The sequence below is a fragment of the Notolepis coatsorum genome, assembly GCF_963971535.1.
Source record: "Notolepis coatsorum genome assembly, chromosome: 7".
In the NCBI taxonomy this organism is placed as follows: Eukaryota; Metazoa; Chordata; class Actinopteri; order Aulopiformes; family Paralepididae; genus Notolepis; species Notolepis coatsorum.
The window spans coordinates 174,120,179-174,142,126 of NC_140171.1; positions in this window are offsets into that span (position 1 = coordinate 174,120,179).

Genomic DNA, 21,948 nt, shown 5'->3' on the forward strand with positions numbered 1-21,948 from the left:
GCCAGCTTCTCCCACCCTCTAATACAGCCAATTGTATTAGTGCAGACGGCCAGCCAAGCTGGTGACAACCCCGGAGCTGTGAGCTGGATTCGAACAGGCGAATCCAGCTCACAGCTCCGGGGTTGGTGACGAACGCAATCTCCGCTCGGCCACCTAACCGCCCCCCGCTTCCCTATTTTTAATGTGGAGTGTACCCAGATGGTTCTGTGAAACAAACCATCTGGCAGCATCAGGTTAAAGGGGAACTCCAACATTTTGGGAAATTAGCTTATTTAACATCTTCCCTGGAGTTAGACAAGAAGATACATACCTTTTTTGTCTCTGTGCGTGCATTTTAGCTTTGGGAATAGACGCTCCGTTAGCATAGCTTAGCTTCATCACTGGAAGTGAGTAGGGGCCGGAGCCTTACAGTGCCTTACAGTGTATTGCAAGGTCTGACATTGACCAAACTTGATATGCATGACCTTGGTGGGCTCTAGGTCAACTCCTGAAAAGGGGGTCAATGTCAGACTTTGCAATCAAAAGTTAGGGGGCTAATAACCCTTGCCATAATTTCAGTGTGCCCCCTAACTTTTGATTGCAAGGTCTGACATTGACCCCCTTTTCAGGAGTTGACCTAGAGCCCACCAAGGTCATGCATATCAAGTTTGGTCAATGTCAGACCTTACAATACACTGTAAGGCTCCGGCCCCTACTCACTTCCAGTGATGAAGCTAAGCTATGCTAACGGAGTGTCTATTCCCAAAGCTAAAATGCACGCACAGAGACAAAAAAGGTATGTATCTTCTTGTCTAACTCCAGGGAAGATGTTAAATAAGCTAATTTCCCAAAATGTTGGAGTTTTCCTTTAACTCACCCACTTTATGGGTGAAAGGCAAAAGTTGTCTATAAAACACTTAATATTTCATTAGATGATATGTGTACTTATTGGGCTAAACCTTTCTGAAGCAGAGACTTAGTACTGTTTGTACATTATGAAATGGCCAACACTAGTACTTTTGTTCAATAGAGGCACAAAAAGATTGCTCTCAAGTGACGATGAGGATGAGCAACCTCAAGGGCATTTTCCCCCTGCACCGCAAATCGAATCGCCAATCCGTCCTACATCCCCCACACCTAGCGTGGCACCCCGTACCTGGCCCAGGCTAAGTCGTAAGTGTTTTACAGCAATTATTACTACACAGTAAATCTCAAGTGTTGCATATCTGTATTGAAAAATCCACTGTGGCACAGCCACACCGGTGATGACACCAGTGTACTGTCAATCTAACTAACTGTAACTGTCCCCTCCTACTTATTTTCTCTATATCGCCTAGCTGCCACCACACCTAGCCTGGCAACCCCTACCCGGCCCAGGCTAAGTCGTAAGTGTTTTACAGCAATTATTACTACACAGTAAATCTCAAGTGTTGCATATCTGTATTGAAAAATCCACTGTGGCACAGCCACACCGGTGATGACACCAGTGTACTGTCAATCTAACTAACTGTAACAGTCCCCTCCTACTTATTTTCTCTATATCGCCTAGCTGCCACCACACCTAGCCTGGCAACCCCTACCCGGCCCAGGCTAAGTCGTAAGTGTTTTACAGCAATTATTACTACACAGTAAATCTCAAGTGTTGCATATCTGTATTGAAAAATCCACTGTGGCACAGCCACACCGGTGATGACACCAGTGTACTGTCAATCTAACTAACTGTAACAGTCCCCTCCTACTTATTTTCTCTATATCGCCTAGCTGCCACCACACCTAGCCTGGCAACCCCTACCCGGCCCAGGCTAAGTCGTAAGTGTTTTACAGCAATTATTACTACACAGTAAATCTCAAGTGTTGCATATCTGTATTGAAAAATCCACTGTGGCACAGCCACACCGGTGATGACACCAGTGTACTGTCAATCTAACTAACTGTAACTGTCCCCTCCTACTTTTCTCTATCGCCAATCCGTCCTACAGCTCCCACACCTAGTGTGGCACCTCGTACCCGGCCCAGGCTAACCCAAAGCGACTGTGATCGTAAGTGTTCTACAGCAACTACTATACTACACAGTAAATCTCAAGTGTTGCATATCTGTATTGAAAAATCCACTGTGGCACAGCCACACCGGTGATGACACCAGTGTACTGTCAATCTAACTAACTGTAACTGTCCCCTCCTACTTTTCTCTATCGCCAATCCGTCCTACAGCTCCCACACCTAGTGTGGCACCTCGTACCCGGCCCAGGCTAACCCAAAGCGACTGTGATCGTAAGTGTTCTACAGCAACTACTATACTACACAGTAAATCTCAAGTGTTGCATATCTGTATTGAAAAATCCACTGTGGCACAGCCACACCGGTGATGACACCAGTGTACTGTCAATCTAACTAACTGTAACTGTCCCCTCCTACTTTTCTCTATCGCCAATCCGTCCTACAGCTCCCACACCTAGTGTGGCACCTCGTACCCGGCCCAGGCTAACCCAAAGCGACTGTGATCGTAAGTGTTCTACAGCAACTACTATACTATACTACACAGTAAATCTCAAGTGTTGCATATCTGTATTGAAAAATCCACTGTAGCACAGCCACACCGGTGATGACACCAGTGTACTGTCAATCTAACTAACTGTAACTGTCCCCTCCTACTTTTCTCTATCGCCAATCCGTCCTACAGCTCCCACACCTAGTGTGGCACCTCGTACCCGGCCCAGGCTAACCCAAAGCGACTGTGATCGTAAGTGTTCTACAGCAACTACTACACAGTACATCTCATTCAAAGTGTTGCATCTGGGGGGGTGAGACCTTGACACGAAATAGGGAACCATGACTCAAGACAATGGATATTTGTGTCTCAGTTCAGAACCGTTAGTTTACCACAGTTCTGCACCCAATTTCCCTATGTAATATGGTTTTTGTGACATTTTAGATATGCTTACTTTTGGTTAGGCCTCCAAATTAAGATAATCTGGACTGGATACATTCTTTAAAACCTGTCAGATTTTCTGATTTATATGTAGACCGGTTTGAGTTTATTGTGTAGTGATGTTACTGTGTTTCCAAATCTCAGATATTAACTTGTTAAGTGTGTTTGTTTTTTACAGCTATTCTCCATGAGATTTTAACTACTGTGGCAACGACTAATCAAATGATAAAGGAAATGCACACCTTAATGCTAAAAAATGGTGCAGCAGGAACCGTCCCAGATGGCCTTCCATTTACTATGTTACCACTTTCCACCCTGGATGACCTGAGAACCCTTGATGACCGCATTGCACAGGAGGATGTTTATAAGGACAAATTGGTAGGTGAAAATGTATATTTGAGGAATTGACATTTGCTGAGACTTTTGACCTATGGCCCTTTTTTTTTAATCTACTTTTTTTCTCCCATTCTATTTATTATTATATATTTGGTTACTTGATCATGATTAGGGCTACTTCTACGCACTAGGCCTTATGCTTTTTCTTCTTTTTTTTGCTATCATGAATATGATCAGTTTCCAATTGTCTACCTATGGTGGTATGTTCTTGGTCCACCACTCCTGAGTAGAGGAAACTAAACAATTTTGTCTTTCAGATCCTTCACTTGGCGATGGCTGGGGGATTGACTGTTAAAGAAACTGTTTGGCGGACTATGGCGAAACTAGTGACAAACCAGCTGGCCAAGAAAATTAACTGGCGTGGGGCAAATGGCAAGCAGGCCTTCGAGCCACTTGCAATGAAAGATGTTGTACTGAGTAAGTTTTGCTTTATTATTATATGGTTTCTTAATCTTCTAAAGGAATAGTTCAACATTTTGGGTAATATGCGTATTTGCTTTCTTGACCAGAGTTGAGGAGATTGATACCATTCATGTCTGTATACTTTAAATATGAATTGGCACGGAAATGTACGTGGATTCACGTGGATCACATTTTCAGGCCGGAAAAATCACATCCTTGATTTATTTGAGTTTTGAGCCGATGTAAATCTAATGCCTTCATCACTGACCGACTCTCAAAACACTTATAGTTGGATGAGTATCAAGAAAGCATTAAAAAAAAAAGTTAATGGAAGTTTCTTATGATAGGGCTTCACCTGTCCCATTTTTTGTCTTTTTTTAGGGGCCGTGAGACTCAATGCGGGCACTAAAAGTGCATCTGATGCAGATGTAGAGCGCTATACTAAAAGGTGGCTTCAGCTCTCGGCAGATAGAGATGGAGGAAGGAGAGATCGGGCCTTGAGACAATTAGCAGTTCCTTAATTCTTAGTAAGTTGTGGTCTGTCTGTCTGTCTGTCTACGTTTACATACTTACTGAATGTTGAAGTCATTAAAACTACATTTTAACCACTCCACAGATTTCATGTTGGCAAACTAGTGTTTGCAAGTCAGGACATCTATACTTTGTGCATGACACAAATAATCTTTCCAATAATTGTTGATTTATCACAGTGAAGACTGTATTGAAAACTCCACCCTGGTGACACCAGTGTACCGCTCTGTAGAAACATCAAACTCTCAAGCATGAGGTACAGAAGCCAACCTAGACATAACCAAGAAGCAGATGGAGAAATGTCACCACGTGCACCTTCATTCTCAAAATCGACTTGAGAGCGAAAGAGTCCATTAGTCCAACTGCAGCCCTTCGCAGTAGGCAAGACTAGAGGAGGCGGTTACAGGTGTTGCACAATCTGGTTGCAAAGAAGAAAAGATAAGGTCCTATCCGTTAGTGTTTGAGCCAGGATGACTTGGGAGGGGTCCGATGACCCGGCCCCTTCAAATTTAGGGGGACACTGAGATATTTGATGCATTTTCTTTGTCCCTTTCCTCTCCCACCTTCCTCTTCCCTGGGAACAGTTCAATCTATACAAATAAAATGTGTTCATTCATTCAAATGGAGTGTTTATAATATATAAATAAAATAATATCATTTCGAAGATTTTCATGTTTTTTTCTTAAGGCACAATCACATCCCTGAACTAACTATCTGTCCCCTCCCCCTACTTTTCTCTATCTATCTTTCTATCTATCCAGGAGCGGGAAATCAAACCGGGAACCTCCGGATAAAGACGACTGCTCTACCGACCAAACCACTGTCGTATACACATGCAAACACACAGTAAATCCCCCAGCCATCCCTAAGTAAAGGATCTGAAAGACAAAATTGTTTCCTCTACACCATAGGTAGACAACATTTTGAACTGATCATATTCATGCTTACAGTCTTCTCCAGAGAGAGACAATTAAGAAGATGTATACCAGTCTCGTATCTGTGCATTGAGTAGAAATCTATCTGGCTTAGCACAATGAATGGAAGCGGACATGACTGTGTATAGCCTTCGGGAGAGGTGTTAGTTGGACAATGCCTAGGCTAACCAGTCATGCCCGCTTCCATTCATTGTACTAAGCTAGGCTAACATGCAGCCAGATAGCTTTCTACTCGACGCACAGAGAGGAGACTGGTATCTATCTTCTTGTCTCTCTCTGGAGAAGACTGCTAATTTCACAAAATGTTGGGAGTTTTAAGTGAAAGTATGGGTACCGTCTCAAAATTGTACTCAAGTAAAACACATGAGTAAAAGTCTCTACTAAAGTTTCTACTTTTAAATGTACTTAGTTAAAAGTACAAACATTTTTTCTGACTGTCTATTCTTCTGATAGCATGCAGTGTTTAATCAAAGATCCCCGCCTTCTATAGTCTTGCACAAGGACCAATCCGCACTACTCAAGTAAAGTACAAATGTACTTTTGACTAATTGCACTTCATTCTTTACACCCATGTTGCGTGTATGGACTATTTTATTTTGTTACATGTTTTGTTAATTATCTCTCAAGGCCTGTTTTATGGTACACATGTTGGGTATGGACTCTGGGAGAAGACTGTTATTGAGTTGTAACAATGATTATATATCTATAGTCTTGCACAAGGACCAATCCGCAAACCTAATACTACTCAAGTAAAGTACAAATGTACTTTTGACTAATTGCACTTCGTTCTTTACACCCATGTTGCGTGTATGGACTATTTTATTTTGTTACATGTAATTATCTCTCAAGGCCTGTTTTATGGTAATAAATGTTTACTAATGTTCACAGAGAGAGAGAATACATTATTCTATATGTATGTTGGTGTAGGTATATTTACATAATGAGCAATAATGGATATTCAAATGTTTATTTTTTATTTTTTTGAAGGTAGTAATTACCACCATAGGTAGAATAAAATTGAAACTGATCATTCATGCTTATGTGCATTTGAGTAATCTATCTGTACATGATGTATTGTGATGTTGATTTTGATTAAAACCTCATTTTGGGTGTAATGGCCCAGTAAAGTCATGATATTTCATTTGCTAATAAATGTTTAAATATCTATTCAAGTTGTCATTTTTTACTGGAAAAAGTAGCATTGTTACTTTACTTGATATTTGAGCTTCACTGCAGAATGATGTATATTGTGTACAATATGCACATACATTGAGAATATATTTCAGTGAGGTAGGAGACGGCATGTAAACTTCTGAATTTTTCAATGAGGGACATGCCAATACTGAATTGGTAAAGGGAAGATATGTGGCATTGTATTACTAATCAACCATTTCCTACTGTATTTCCGGTAATGTACGGTCATAGGCAGATAGTGGAGTAGCTCTGGCAGATGGGTACACAGTAAATTCCGCTGACTCAAACTGAGTACATTTCACTCAAACTGAGTAAAATTTCTTTACTCAGTTTGAGTCAAATCTACTCTGCGTAATTTACTGTGTAGTACCAGTATTGCATTGGCAGTGTCGGCTAGGCTTCGGGCAACCAAACCTGGCCCAGCGTGTGTCGGTCGCATCTGGGCTGCTTTAGGCAACCGGACGTTCACCGCTTCCGGCAACCCCGGACATGGCCCAGTGTACTCGGGCCGGAATCGGCCAGTCAGTCATTGCCGCCTACTCGGCCGATCCGGACGTTCACCGCTTACGGCAACCCCGGACCTGGCCCAGTGTACTCGGGCTGGAATCGGCCAGTCAGTCATTGCCGCCTACTTGGCCGACTCTGGCCTACTTGGCCGATTTCTTCCGGCCTGCCGGATACAGGCCATTAATGGGCCGGAACTTTTTGGCCACCTGGGTAGCGGACAAAACTATATAACTACATGGTACTACAGGGTACTGGTAGGTAGTGACGCAGGGTTGTTGGTTCTCCTTCAGGACATGCAGGGCATCAGTCAGCAGGAAATGCAAGGCATGGAACTTGAAAGATGATCAACTTTATTTGTATAGCACTTTTCAGACAGAAGTTGAGGTGCTATACACTGGCCTGCCGTTTTCAACAGCTTTTCGGAAAATCAAATAGATGTCACCAGATGTATAAGCACAGATGGCTTGGATATGATTCTCAGTGAGGTCTTTGTCCTCTCCAGGTTTCTTATTTTTTAGCCCTCTTTGTGTACATGTATATGCGCTACGCCAGGCTTTCTTGAAATCTTCGTCTTTGTCCTCTTTTTGGAGGAGTTCGTTGTTGGCTTGCATCCTCGTCTTGGTGCAGAGCCCTCATGTGCGTCATCAACAGCAGTAGGGACCCGAGACATCTGACCCACAGAAACCTGGAGGGATAGAGAAGGAAAGTAAGAGAAGGATGAGCAGGCAGGGGACAATTACACACACACACACACACACACACACGCACGCACGCACGCACGCACGCACGCACACACACACACACACACACACACACACACACACACACACACACACACACACACACACAAACACACACACACACACACACACACACATACACACACACACACTTAAAGGGGAACTACACCTAATTTCCCCATGTCACAGAAATATTAGTGAAAATGAGAAGCCCTCCCTCCAGAGTAAAAGAATTATGAAAATACTACCACTCTGAGATATAGTTGTATTGAAATGAAAATATTGGATGACATTTACTGGTTAGCTAATGTTAGCTAACTGTTAACAGGTTTTCTGTACGTTAAATAAGCCTCACATGCGGAGCTGGGTAATGTTTCCCCATGGAGCTATAAGAATGAAGTCAACCTATTATTCAGTCAGTCTATTATTAACATTACATGATATAACCCTAAATAGTATAACCCTATAACATCGCCAAATGTAAACACATTTTAAATTTGTGTATTCAAGTTATGTGAGTGAGAGTGAATCAAATCAGTGTGATACAGGACAGTATAGTTAATTTTTCTCTTTTTTATAGACCTATCCAGGATGCAAGGCTTCATCTTTTCAAATACTAAAGAGAAGCGTGGCTATTATTTGGGGAATTTTACATGGTGGGCAGAACCAGGAAAGAACATATCTAGCATAGGATTGTGTTGTGACACAGATGTTACTAAGACATCAAAACAGACAGAATGCAAATTCATCTTTTATGTATGCAGACATTGCACCTGCTTTTTTGCCTTGCCGTTAAATTAATGGATTGTATTTTACACACAAAGTGAAATCTTCACACAGACAGGGGGGGTACCAGACTACACACATTCAATATAAGATGTATGTCATATTTATTCTATTAAAGTATTCCTATCATTTGTATATTGGTCTTGTGTGTGTGTGCATGGAAATAATTCTTCTTGATGTATTAATCAATGGCCTGTTTTGACAAACACTAATATATCCAAATGATGAGATCCAAGGAGTTGCAACATGCACTAGCTCTGGTGATGCACCAACTGAAGGCTAGTTTGGTGAGGAGTTCTCAAAGCGTTTCATCATAAGGACCCTCAGATCAAAACAACAGAAACCTTTCTGTGTGGAACCCAAGGCTACCTGAGAGGAGTGTCCTGCCGCTGGCAATAGAAGTAGGTAAGTGAGGAAAGTAGAATGTATTTGGTCTGTGACCTGGGAGATAATGAAACTAAATGCACTTAGTTTTATTGTAGGCTACTTTATGTCATAACCTGCATGCAAGAATGCAGAACACACATCCTGAATTATTTAGGTTTGATGAATATGAGAAATTGGACTGAGTAGCAAAGTATGAGCCTGTTGTATTTGGAAAATTAGGCAAAACTTTACTATAATGCATGCATACAATATGAGATCAGTTTATTTGATGCATTGTAGCAGGGAGAACCAGTCCACCTTAAGAGCTGTTCCACCTTAAGATAAAATAAGATAAGATATTCCTTTATTGATCCCCTTGGGAAAATTCAGACATTCTCCCTTTAGGAAGTCACCCCCCACTTACTCAGGTACAATAAACAGGTAGGTTAATAAAGAACATCTTATGTTACATGTATCCAAAAAGTGACAAGACAGACAACCCAACCCGATGAGAATGAGCATCAGGCACAGAACACAATACTGTGACGCAGGCCGGGCCAAACACCATGTTTTCAGGGAGTCCCTAACCTGGGATACTGTGACGCAGGCCGGGCCAAACACCATGTTTTCAGGGAGTCCCTAACCTGGGATACTGTGACGCAGGCCGGGCCAAACACCATGTTTTCAGGGAGTCCCTAACCTGGGATACTGTGATGAATATTATATTTAGGATATCTTCCAGAGGGAAGTTCTTTTGGAATGATTGGATTATTGACATAAAATGGAGAAAATCAGTTATTACCAAATACATGTTTTCCCTAATAAATTCAAAGATGTACACTACATAAAATACTAGATAAAATACTACATAAAATATATCCAAATTGTAACAAAAAATCACATATTTGGAAGATAAATGTACTTTTGTGGAAAAGATGTGGAATCTGTTATACATATTGTTCATGAATATGAATTAGTTAATGCTTTTTGGAATAACCTACATTAATATTTTTGTAATTTACAGTAATTAATTTATTTTACTAATCTATATTGTAATCACATTTAGAATTAAATGTAATTCTTAATAGGAAAATATTATTTGTATACATAAACATGGTTATCTGAGATTCACCCCTAAATTTAATTATTTAAATGTAAATGTATGATCTCATTAAGTCTCTAGTAAAATACAAAAGAATAGTGGATTATTAACATATACATTTTACAACCATTGGCTTAGTTGAACAGGGCAATAGCAACAACTGAGTGAAACAGCAGCTTGTGGTGTGGCTTAACAACATGTGAATTGTTCTTCTATTAGTAAAACAACAGATTTGTTTAGTTGTTTGAAAGAAAAGATAACACGATTCCTGATTTAAAAACCTTGTGTCATCTCTGAGCTGAGCACCCCCCCCCCCCCCCCCACACACACACACACATTTCATCTGGCAGGGTTTAATCATCTGAAAATTGTGCATTGATTCATAGATTTTTGCATACTTTCTACACCTTAAGTATGAACCACTCACAGTCTTTGAGTCTGCAGGTAGAATCCTGGCTTGGAGAAAACACAGCAGAACAATGGGCAGCATCTTGTTGATCATCATCTCACAAAGGCTAATGCCACTTAAAAGATACGAATGTATCAGAAATAGAGCTTCCTGATCATATAATCTACTCTATTGCGTTGTGTTCTATAGCCCTAAGTCTGTTACCCAAAAAACACTGTTGTTGGAGAAAAGGAATCAACGGAGAGGTTTCTATTTCTCAGAATTGGTTTATTTCAAAGTAAAAAAGTACAAGAAATACTCGGGTTCAATCAAAATGAAAAATGCAATGATATCAGTGTGCCCGGTACTATGCCACCAGCCACTGATATCAGTCTAATCAAAAGTAGTTAAAGAATAATAATCTTCAATGGCGTGGGTTGTTGATTTCTTTGTTGTCTGGGCAACAAAAGGATCGTATTCTCGTTCAGCGTCTCAAGAAGTCTTCTCTCCGTCCGGCTGGTGTGTCCAAGGTTCACAAGCTGCCTTTTTTTGTCTGGTCTATGGAGACCCCTTTTAACGGCTAACTCCCGCCTTTGAGAGAACGTTGAACGTTAGCCCTATTTGTTGGTTTTAACAAGAACAAAGGAATCTATTTTTCTATATTTTAAGTAAAAGGTTATTTTACTATTCTCCAAGTATTTTAAGTCTACTTGCAATGATTTTATCCTTAGCTTTGTCAATTATAGTTACTTCTAGAACACATGTATCTTAATAATCTCTTTGGGGGGAAAAACAGAACACTATATTTTAAGAACAACATGAGTCTGTCTAAGGTATTGTGCACTGGCCTTACAGTTCAGTTTCTCCCAGTAGCGGTTGACCTTGTGGGAAATCAAGATTCATAGCAGTTTGAAACTGAAATTATACCACAATACAAAGAAAGGAGCTGCTTGACACCAACAACAAAGAAAATAGATATGGGAATCTTTGTGGGGTGGGGGGCTGTACTTTCTAGGCTCTTGCTATAGGTGGAGACTTGACCCCAGAAGACTCGACTCCTTGGGTCTTAATCCTTTTACTGCCACACGACAGCCGGTTAACCCTTTCACTGTGACAATACAGAAGGTTAGCCCTTTGCTATCACACAACCGACGGCGATGCTCCATCATTAGCATCATTAGCTCCACGGGACAAAACCTCGTAACTCCATTTTTTATTTTTTTTATCAACTCAGTAGATCATCGTCCATGTGTGTGTGGTTTTACAAAGTCTACACAATGGGAAAGCATTAAACCAATCATCTGTCTAAACCTCGTAACTCTATTCGCCCTCAAATCTGTGTTGTTTTTTTCATCTGCTGAAAAGTTGGGTTTTTGGAGTTACAAGGTTTTGTCCCGCCAGCAGCGATGCGGAGCTACTGATGCTAATGATGGAGCATCGCCGTCGGTTAGTAAAGGGTTAACCTTCTGTTGTGTGGCAGTGAAAGGGTTAAAAGTCTAGAGTTGGGCTGGTGTACTAACGAATGCAGTTATTGACAATCAAATAATCTTAAACGACCCCCCCCCCTTTCATGCATTCATGATGGAACATAATATACCGATCATATGCATTTGAATTTTTAATTGTAGCGTGTTTCGGGACAAAATGCCAATGGATTAAGTATAATATGCGTCGCTGCCTATTACTAGCCTCCCAGGAATTATCCCAGACCGCTCAAAAACTATACTTATATTCACCATGGTGACCACGGTATAAAACGGGAATTTATGGATGGAAAAGATATTCCTTTTACACTATTGGACGATAGATACTCGATGTCAAATGGGTCATAGTATTGCATCCGTAGCTATAATATTTATATAGTTATAGCCCTGCAAACAAGATGAGCGACTCCCATCGTTTACAGCGGTGGCGGTAGCTACTACACTACAGGATAAGGCTAATCCCTGGCAGTCAATGAGTTAATGTTATTAATTAGGGTTCCATTCCATTTAGGTGAGAACTGTATCCAGTAGCGGAACATATCATACCCGGGCCGGGGGGCGGGGCCACATGACCGGGCCCTTTAAACCCAATAAAGCTTGACATTCAACTGGAAACCTCAAGTCAAATATTGTCAGGACAAAATTGGCACGGAGTGTTGGTGTTTTATGTAAGATAAGACACATTTTAACCAAAAAACACTGTATACCCTGTACTGTACACTCTTCCTTCCATATATGAAGTACTGTGCGGAGGTGTGGGGTAATACCTACAGAAGCACTCTACAGCCAATATGCACCATGCAAAAAAAAAGCAATAAGAATAGTCAACAATGTTGGATATTATGAAGACACAAATAACTTATTTATAAAGCTACAAACATTGAAATGTATGGACCTAGTTGATTTCAAGACTGCTCTCATTGTATACAAATCTAAATGAATCCCAGGCAACATTCAAAGATGGTTCAGAGACAGGGAAGGAGAATATAACTTAAGAGGGAGAGGGAATCTTAAACAACCAATGGTACACACTACGCTGAAAAGCATGTGCATATCTGTTTGTGGAGTGAAGTTGTGGAATGACTTACCTGAATACATCAAAATGAGTAAACATGGGGGTGGCTGGGTGGCGTAGCGGAGATTGCGCTCATCACCAATGCGAGAGACTCCGGTATCTAATCCCAGAGTCGGCATTGCCTGCGGCTTGGGCCAGTCGTCATACTATCTCAATTGGCAGAGGTAGCGGGTGGAAGTCAATGGGTGGGGATTTGGACGTTGTGGACAGTGACCCCTACAGGTCGGTTGGGCGACGCCTGCACAGCAAAAGACAGGAAGTATCGGGGGCAGCGTGAGCCTCCAACACGTTATTCCTCGCCACTGAGAGTCTGGCGCTGTCTGGTGAAAAGATGCGACAGGCTGCCTCCTCGTGTACCGGAGGGAACATGTGATGCAAGGCTTCTATCCTCGCTACAGCCGACCAGTGGGGGGCATAGTCTAGCAACGTTCAAGACAGGGGAGGGGAGAATTGAAAACGCGAAATTGGGACGGGAGAAAAAATAAAAAAAATAAGGAGAAAAAGTGGATTAAAAAAAATGTCTTAGAATAATAATGTTTACTTGCAGCAGGGTAACATATTAATGTCCGACTCCGCCCCTATGACTCAGGTGTGTGGATCTTTTGTCTCTGCAGGAGCAAACTGTTTTTTGACCTCAGTCAGTAAGATTACAATTTTGTTTTTTTATTTGAAAGAAAAGTAACCAAAGAAAAGGTGTAATATTTAAGATGTTGTTTCTACAAAGGGTATAGAAACGAAATATATATCAGATAATGATATAACATGACATAAAGTCCAACACACCACAAGAACAACAAAAACATAGTCTAATAAAATGACAAATGTTAGACTAAGACTGAAGCGTCTTTTGCTTGCAGTAACTGTGAAGCAGCATTTATGCTTTCCAAAATCTTGGTCTGCATGTTGACCAAAAATAGAAAGGGAAATTTGCTTATGGCATTCTTGAGTGCACTTGCTTCATTGCGCTCATCCTTTTTGTCACTGGTAAGCAGGGCATGACATTAACTTTTTAGCTCACCAGCCACTGTGGCTAGTGGTTTTCCAAAATCACTAGCCACTCAGCATTTCCACCAGCCAAAAACCACACACACACACACAACGTCTTTATAGTGTAGTCTCTCTGTCTCAAGTTTGGCTACTTGAGACAGAAAGAGAGACTGTCATTACACGCGACGCAAGTAAGGCAGACCAGGCTGCAGAAACAAATTAGTGGGGGGGCATAAAATGTTCTCGGGGGGGCACAATGGTTTTTCAACACAGGTTCCCTTTTATACGTTTCAGCTGGGACAACGGCGCTGTGGCTTGCTTGGCGCTGCCCACTGTGCTGAACTAAACAGCAGAGAGGCAATTGAAAAATCTAATTTCTCTTAAGAACATTCACTTATACAAAAACAGACTGAACGGATATATATAACAGACCTGCTGGGGCAGCGGACTGAGAGCAGGGGACACAGACAGGCTGGATAAGATGGTCAGGAAGGCCAGTAGCGTGGTTAGGGTGTAGCTGGACGCCCTAGCGAGGGTGGCGGAGAGGAGGAGCCTTGCTAAGCTCCAGGCCATCAGGGAAAACCCCTCCCACCCACTATACACAGACTTGGCTGACAGGAGGAGCATGTATTGTTATAGGCTCACACTACCTAAATGCAGCACTGAACGGCACAGGAAGTCCTTCATTCCGACAGCCATCAGACTATACAATGCATCACTGTGCCTCACTGCATCACTGAGCACAGAGTGACAGTTACCATCTTCCTGGACTCTTACTTTTTAAACAGCACTGTGCAATATTACACCTACTGTAGACTTCAGTATATTTTTACTGTATTTATTTACTGTATCTTTTATTCTATTTTTATTCTATTTCATTTTATTCTATTCTTAGGCCATTTGTTTTGTTATTCTTATTTGTGACTTGTTCTGTCTAAATGTTTAATGTTGAGTGATTTGGAGTGTCAAATTTCCCTCAGGATAATACATTTCTATTCTATTCTATATCTTTGAAAAGTCTCCATTTATTCAACACTTCTGAATTCACTGACAAACTGAACTGAACTGACAAAAATAAGGTGCATAAAAAAGCAAACACTGCCCCTCCACTCATTCCTGAACTTTTTTGTTAAGTCCTTCTCAAATGCCAACTGAATTTAATTGGCCTTGCGTCGATGAAGCATACTAAGGCGATGTTCTGTAAAGATGTTCTTGAGGGTAGAAAACGAATTCTCACAGAGTGCCGTGCTAGCTTTAGTAGTGTTGTTGTTGACATCAGTGCCCACTAGGGCTGTCCCCGACTAAGCATTTGGATAGTCGACTTTGATTGAAAAAAAAAAATTTATGAATGAATGAATGAATTTTTTTTTTCTCAGGGTGGGCACAGCTGACTCAGTGGGCGGGCCAGGCCCCCCAATGGCGCCGGGTCTGAAGTAAGGCACACTGCGTTTCGAGAGAGAGGGAGGGAGAGAGAGAGAGAGGGATAGAGAGAAAGGGAGGGAGAGAGAGAGAGGGAGAGAGAGAGGGAAGGAAAGAGAGAGAGAGCGAGGGAGAGAGAGAGAAAGACATTCATTACGCGCAACGCAAGTAAGCGCGCACTGCGTTTTGAGAGACAGAGAGAGAGAGAGAGAGAGAGAGAAGACTCTTCACAGCACAACAATAGCAATAGCAGCACAACTCATATTATAGGCTACAATGCTTTATAGCTAATATGGCGTGAGGCATATATCTCGGGGGCGGAGCCTGCTGCCTCTGCCCGGGGAGCCCCGCCCCTACAGCCCCCCCTAAAGCCTGACTGGATCAGTGAGACAGCAAGGCCCCGCCCCTACAGCCCCCCCTAAAGCCTGACTGGATCAGTGAGACAGCAAGGCCCCGCTCATACAGCCCCCGCTGAAGCCTGACTGGATCAGTGAGACAGCAAGGCCCCGCCCCTACAGCCCCCCCTAAAGCGTGACTGGATCAGTGAGACAGCAAGGCCCCGCCCCTACAGCCCCCCCTGAAGCCTGACTGGATCAGTGAGGCAGCAAGGCCCCGCCCCTACAGCCCCCCCTGAAGCCTGACTGGATCAGTGAGGCAGCAAGGCCCCGCCCCTACAGCCCCCCCCTGAAGCCTGACTGGATCAGTGAGGCAGCAACACCATACCAAGGCACACCTAGATGGAATGGAACCATAATTAATGTTAGTAATCACATGCGTGTTTACATGACAAAATGACAAGTGACAACAATAGCGTTCTAAAAAGACCCACTTTTATTTCCTGTTTGCTAATGCAATAACTGTTCCCTAGCAACAGCATCCCAGTGAAACCATCTATCGTTAGAGATCAGTCTATAATGCAGGTCATTAGAGATGAGTCTATAATGCAGGTCGTTAGAGATGAGTCTATAATGCAGGTCGTTAGAGATGAGTCTATAAATAAATAAATAAGAAAAGCTTGATATAATCATCTCAAGGCGTATTTGTTATTAAACACCCCATCCTGAAAAACAGTAAATGCATGTTCAGTGAGCTTGTAACTTCGGTGTGTGGCAGTTGGCGAATGTAATTTCCATTTGTATTCTGATGATACAATTGTGTACTGTATTGCTGATTCTGTTCAGTTGGCCATAGCTACATTTACATGTTCCCTTGACTGATGGTGTTTCAGTGATCTGCATATGTTTCCTTGACTGATGGTGTTTCAGTGATCTGCATGTGTTTCCTTGACTGATGGTGTTTCAGTGATCTGCATGTGTTTCCTTGACTGATGGTGTTTCAGTGATCTGCATGTGGCAGCAGCTGTTGCAGTAGAAGAGATGAGATCACGCTTCAGCTGCGTCTCTACATTTCGTAGCTCCATTTCTGCAGACCCCTCTCTGATTGGCCACTGTTGCCCAATCGCGTGACGAGCTGTGTCTTTGCCCATTTCCGCGTCGAACAGCCTGCAAACTACCTGGCGTTCTATCGCCATGCTCTAAGACAAACTCTAACCATAACCAACTTCGAAAGAGTGCCTAAGCTTAACCGTCGAAAGAACTTGCCGTCACGCTCTAAGACAAACTCTAACCTTAACCAACTTCGAAAGAGTGCCTAAGCTTAACCAGTGTAGAAACAGGCGTGGGCCAATCAGAGAGGGGTCTGCAGAAATGGAGCTACGAAATGTAGAGACGCGCTTCAGCTGCTTGATGAGTCAGTCAGGGGAAGGTGTAGTCGACAGCTTCAGAATAGTCAACCATGACACATCAGTCTCTTCTCCAATATTTTGAGAACTTCTCGGAAAGTGAGTAGATAGGGCAATATTGCAAATTCTCATTTTAGTATAGAGGTATCACCAAGATTAGATGTTATGTATTTTAATTAGGGCTGTGAAAGTTACTGCTTTAACTTTGGAGATTAATTTAAATGATTAAGCGTTACATTTTCTTTATCTAGATTAATCTATGGAGTGAAAAATGTTCAATGTTCTGAACTTTCAGCAGTATCTTTGCTTGTTCTTTTTTTGCATTGACTCATGCACCTTTTTGAAAATCATCTGACATGAAGATGGAACACTTTTTTGTTGTTAATATGATTTATATTACTGGTAGTTCATACAATGAATGAATTAATCACTTTTATTTATATAGCACCCTTCACAGCACGAATGCACAGGGTGCTTTACACTACAGCTTAATATAAAAAACACAATAAAACAAAATCAGAAATAAATTACAACAACAACAGACAGCAGTTAAAAAACAGTGAAACCAGATAGAAAAAGTAGAATAAAAGAATTTGGATAAAATCATGAGTCACTAATTAAAACAAAACTATAGGAACAGTGAGGACAAGAAAAAAGTGCCTATGTATGACCAAAGGCCTGTCTGAACAAATGTTTTTTTAGTTGTTTTTTTAAAAGAGTTTTCAGAGGGGGCAGTTCGCAGGTCCAGAGCCTTGGTGCTGTCACCTCGAAGGCTCGATCACCCCTTGTTTTCAGCCTGGACCTGGGGATCACCAGGAGGTGCTGATCGGCAGATCTGAGTGAGCGGGTGTTGGTGTAGGGATGGATGAGTTCAGTGATGTAGATAGGGGCCTGACCGTGAAGTGCTCTGAAAGTGAAAGTGAGGACTTTGAAGTGAATTCTATAGTGTACCGGGAGCCAGTGCAGGGATAACAGAATGGGAGTGATGTGACATGATTTATTTGACCTTGTGAGTAGCCTGGCTGCAGCATTTTGGACCATTTGTAGTTTGTCTGTGGATGATTTGGTGAGACAGGTGAAAAGTGAGTTGCAGTAGTCAAGCCTAGAGGAAATAAAAGCATGCACGGACAGTTCTAGTTCAGAGTGAGATATGATGGTGCATAGTTTTTATTAAAATAGTCTTTGAATCTAAATATACTTTCTTTGTGTTGATTCTACATTATTTGCATGATTTTACTCAAGTAAATATCTGTTACAAGCTTCGGTCATGAAAAATGCAATTTTTAATCTAGATTAATTACAGAAAATTGTGAGATTATTTAGTTAATTTTTTTAAATCTATTGACAGCACTAATTTGAATGAATCTATAACATGTTCAATGTTTTAAGTTTCACACATTTCTTACGTCTAAATGTTCCCATACCTTATTCTCTCCCCTAATCTCTCTCCCTGTATCTCTATTGACATCTAGTGGTGGATGCCGGTCGGAGCAGGTCCTTCAGGAATGGCAGCAGCTGAAGACCCTCATCAGGACCACTTTCACAGACAAGTCATACCTAGGGCTGAGGCAGACACTGCTCACCAAGGAGCCATATCGATCAGAGGTTTGTGGGAAACATTTAATATTCTTCAGAATTTACAAAGTCATGTGTACTCTACAGAATAAATTAATAGAGTTTTACTCCTAGTTACTTTTATGTCAGAACTTCCTGCACTTGGCTGAAATACTGCTTGTGATGCCGATCTCCTCCGCTCAGTGAGAGCGTGGATTTTCAGCCCAGAATGGTATTAAGAACAGCAGCAGCCTCCACTGCTGAAGACTTGATCCGTATCAGGAAGGCTGGAGCAAGTCAACCCGAGCCATGTAGCAGCCAAATGGTCTTCGTCTTCTAAGAGGGCCAGGAAGACAAATATGAAAAAGTGGCCAACAGACAGATCTTCAAGGGTCAAAGTGGGTATAAAACAGGAGGGAAGACTGTCAAGTTTTAAACTGTGGATACCAAACAGAGAAGGTAAAGACGACTTTGAACTGTTGAACAGTAATCCAGAACTATTTTATTGCACTGTAAATTATATATATTTTTTAATCTATTCTATTCTACAATTTTATTGCACTGCACTATTTTATCTTACTCTTTTTATTATTGTCTATTTAAAACTGAATCAAACCATAAACAAGGTGGCCTGTTGGGATGTTAGACCCTAATGTAAAAAACTGTGATTTTATATATGTCTGCACTTTATGTGCTCATTTTATGCCTGTCTTTTTTCTGTTGTGAAGCACTTTGAGCTGCAGTTTCTGTATGAAAGGTGCTATAGAAATAAAGTTTATTATTATTATCTGACACGTGTGCGCGCACACATATTTTGTTGTTTTTGTTCTATTAGTGATTTACACACTTTACTCAATAAAAAAACATTAGATGACAAATTTAAACAGATTTGCACTGCTAATTTGAAGCGTAACATATTGATGTCTTATATACAGTTATGTCCCTGCAATTTACCATTATGGGCAAATAAAGAAACTTGTTTGTCTGAAGACATTTCTTGTTAAGGTTTGGATTTTGTGTGCCCTGTATGCAAGATAAATGTCCTTTGCCAGTCACATACCTATTTAAGTGATGAACTACTTGTGGTTGTTTTTACATTTTAAGAGACGTTTTACACTTTAAATTATTATTATATTTATTATACATCATTATTTTGTAATTTCTTTTTAATAAAATCTGAGGCAGGGAGGGCGACGCACAAATCACCATCATCAGTCAGCCTTAGTTACTGTCACACCTACTGTTTGGCCTTACTCCTAAAACCCACCTTACCCCTGCTCACCTACGGGTGGCTGCAATTAACCCCCCCCCCCGTACAGTTTCTTCCCCTTCGAATGTATATATATTTTTTAGGGCTGTCAGTTTATCGCGTTAATTAGATTAATTAATTACACAGCAAATTATCGCGTTATGAAAATTAACTCAATTTATTACATACATTTTTTTTTATATATATATTTTTTTGTATCTCATTCATTCCATAATAATGTAGAATACACATTTACAGACTTTTTTTTTAATATGGTCCATTTGCATGTTCTTGGTATCTGATTCTAGGGACATCTATGAATCTCAGGGAATGTATTCCCAGCGTCAGAAATACTGTGGGCTAGATCCACAAAGAATGGATTGCAGGGTGCACCCTTACTTACAATTCATTATGAATTGAAAATGGGGGACCCTGATGTAAACGAGACGAAAGTCTTTCTCTGGTCTGCATCCCCTTAACAATTGTGTGTATTGAGCCGTACTGTATTGTACCCATTCTGCAATCTGTTAATAACATTTTCATTCAATCAATCAATCTGCGTGGTGATTGATTGAATGAAAAATTTATTTTGAGTCAATTGTAATGAACCAAATGAGAATATCAATACATTTTTTTTTATCTTTGACTGTGAATAACACCATGCTCAAATTGACCAGACCTGAAAAATCTAAGCAAATGAATAGATGGAAGATGATTAAACAGAAGGTTTTGTAGATACAGTACTGAATTCTGCCATCTGGACACATGCAATTTGAAATATGATTATAGAATATAGAATATCAGGCATAAAATGGTTATGCGATTAATTAATTACAAATCCTGTAATTAATTAGATAAATGTTTTTAATCGCCTGACAGCGCTAATTTTTTTATTATCTCTTTTTCTTAAACAGTATTGTATGTCTTGTAAGTCATAAATGTCTTGATGAATTGAAAATGGAGGACCCTTATGTAAACAAGTTGTTAGTATTGATCTATACTGTAATGTACCCATTCTGCAATCTGGTAATAAAGTTTTCAATCAATCAAACCCCCTAAAGAAAGAACGATGACCCGTTATTTTAGGTTCTTGGAAAGAGACAGAGCCAAAATATCCGGCTCCCTTCAAAGAGCCGTAACCTCCATCACTCCGGATAACATACGAGGCTGGGGCTGAAGTGCACAGGATGGGGGCCACAACAGCAGACCACTGAGCCAACGACGCTAATGATCTATTCTACTGTAGCAAATATCAACTTTGATGGCAAGAGAAATACCTAAATATACCGTCTTACCATATGTGAGTTACTGTGTGGAGATATGGGGGAATGATGCATACATAAGCACTTTAAAACCATTCATTATACTACAGAAAAAAGCGGAGAATTGTACACAAGGTCAGATTTCAGGATCACACAAATAACTTGCTCGTCAAATGCCTTTTAAAGCTAATGGACTTATTCAAATTTAAACTGGCAGAGATAATGTATCGAGCAAAGACTCAAGAACTCCCAGGTAACATAAACAAAATATTTATAGAGGGATAAGGGATATAATGTGAGAGGTAACTGCAACTTTGATAAACGTTACGCTCGCACCAATCTCAGGAGCAGGTGCATATCATCCTATGGAGTAACTGTGTGGAGAATGGGTTGGAAGATAAAATGAAGGAAAGCAGAAATATTGCTCTATGTAAGAACATTTATAAAAAGATATTTGCAAATGACCAAACATAGGAAAGGGGAGGTGACTATTGTCAATCTTCTGGATTCTAAGCTGTTGTTTTCTTTTGTACAACATTATAGATACTTTTTTTATGTTGTTTTCAATGTTAAGAATTATTGGTAATGTGGATATTCTCCATTATATAATTTAAGTATTAATTAATGTTCCCTTTTCATAAAGGACACAGTGGTGGGTATCATATATATCATAAAGGACACAGTGGTGGGTATCATATATATCATAAAGGACACAGTGTATCATATATATCATAAAGGACACAGTGGTGGGTAATAGTATCATATATATCATAAAGGACACAGTGGTGGGTATCATATATATCATAAAGGACACAGTGGTGGTATCATATATATCATAAAGGATACAGTGGTGGGTATCATATATATCATAAAGGACACAGTGGTGGGTATCATATATATCATAAAGGACACAGTGGTGGGT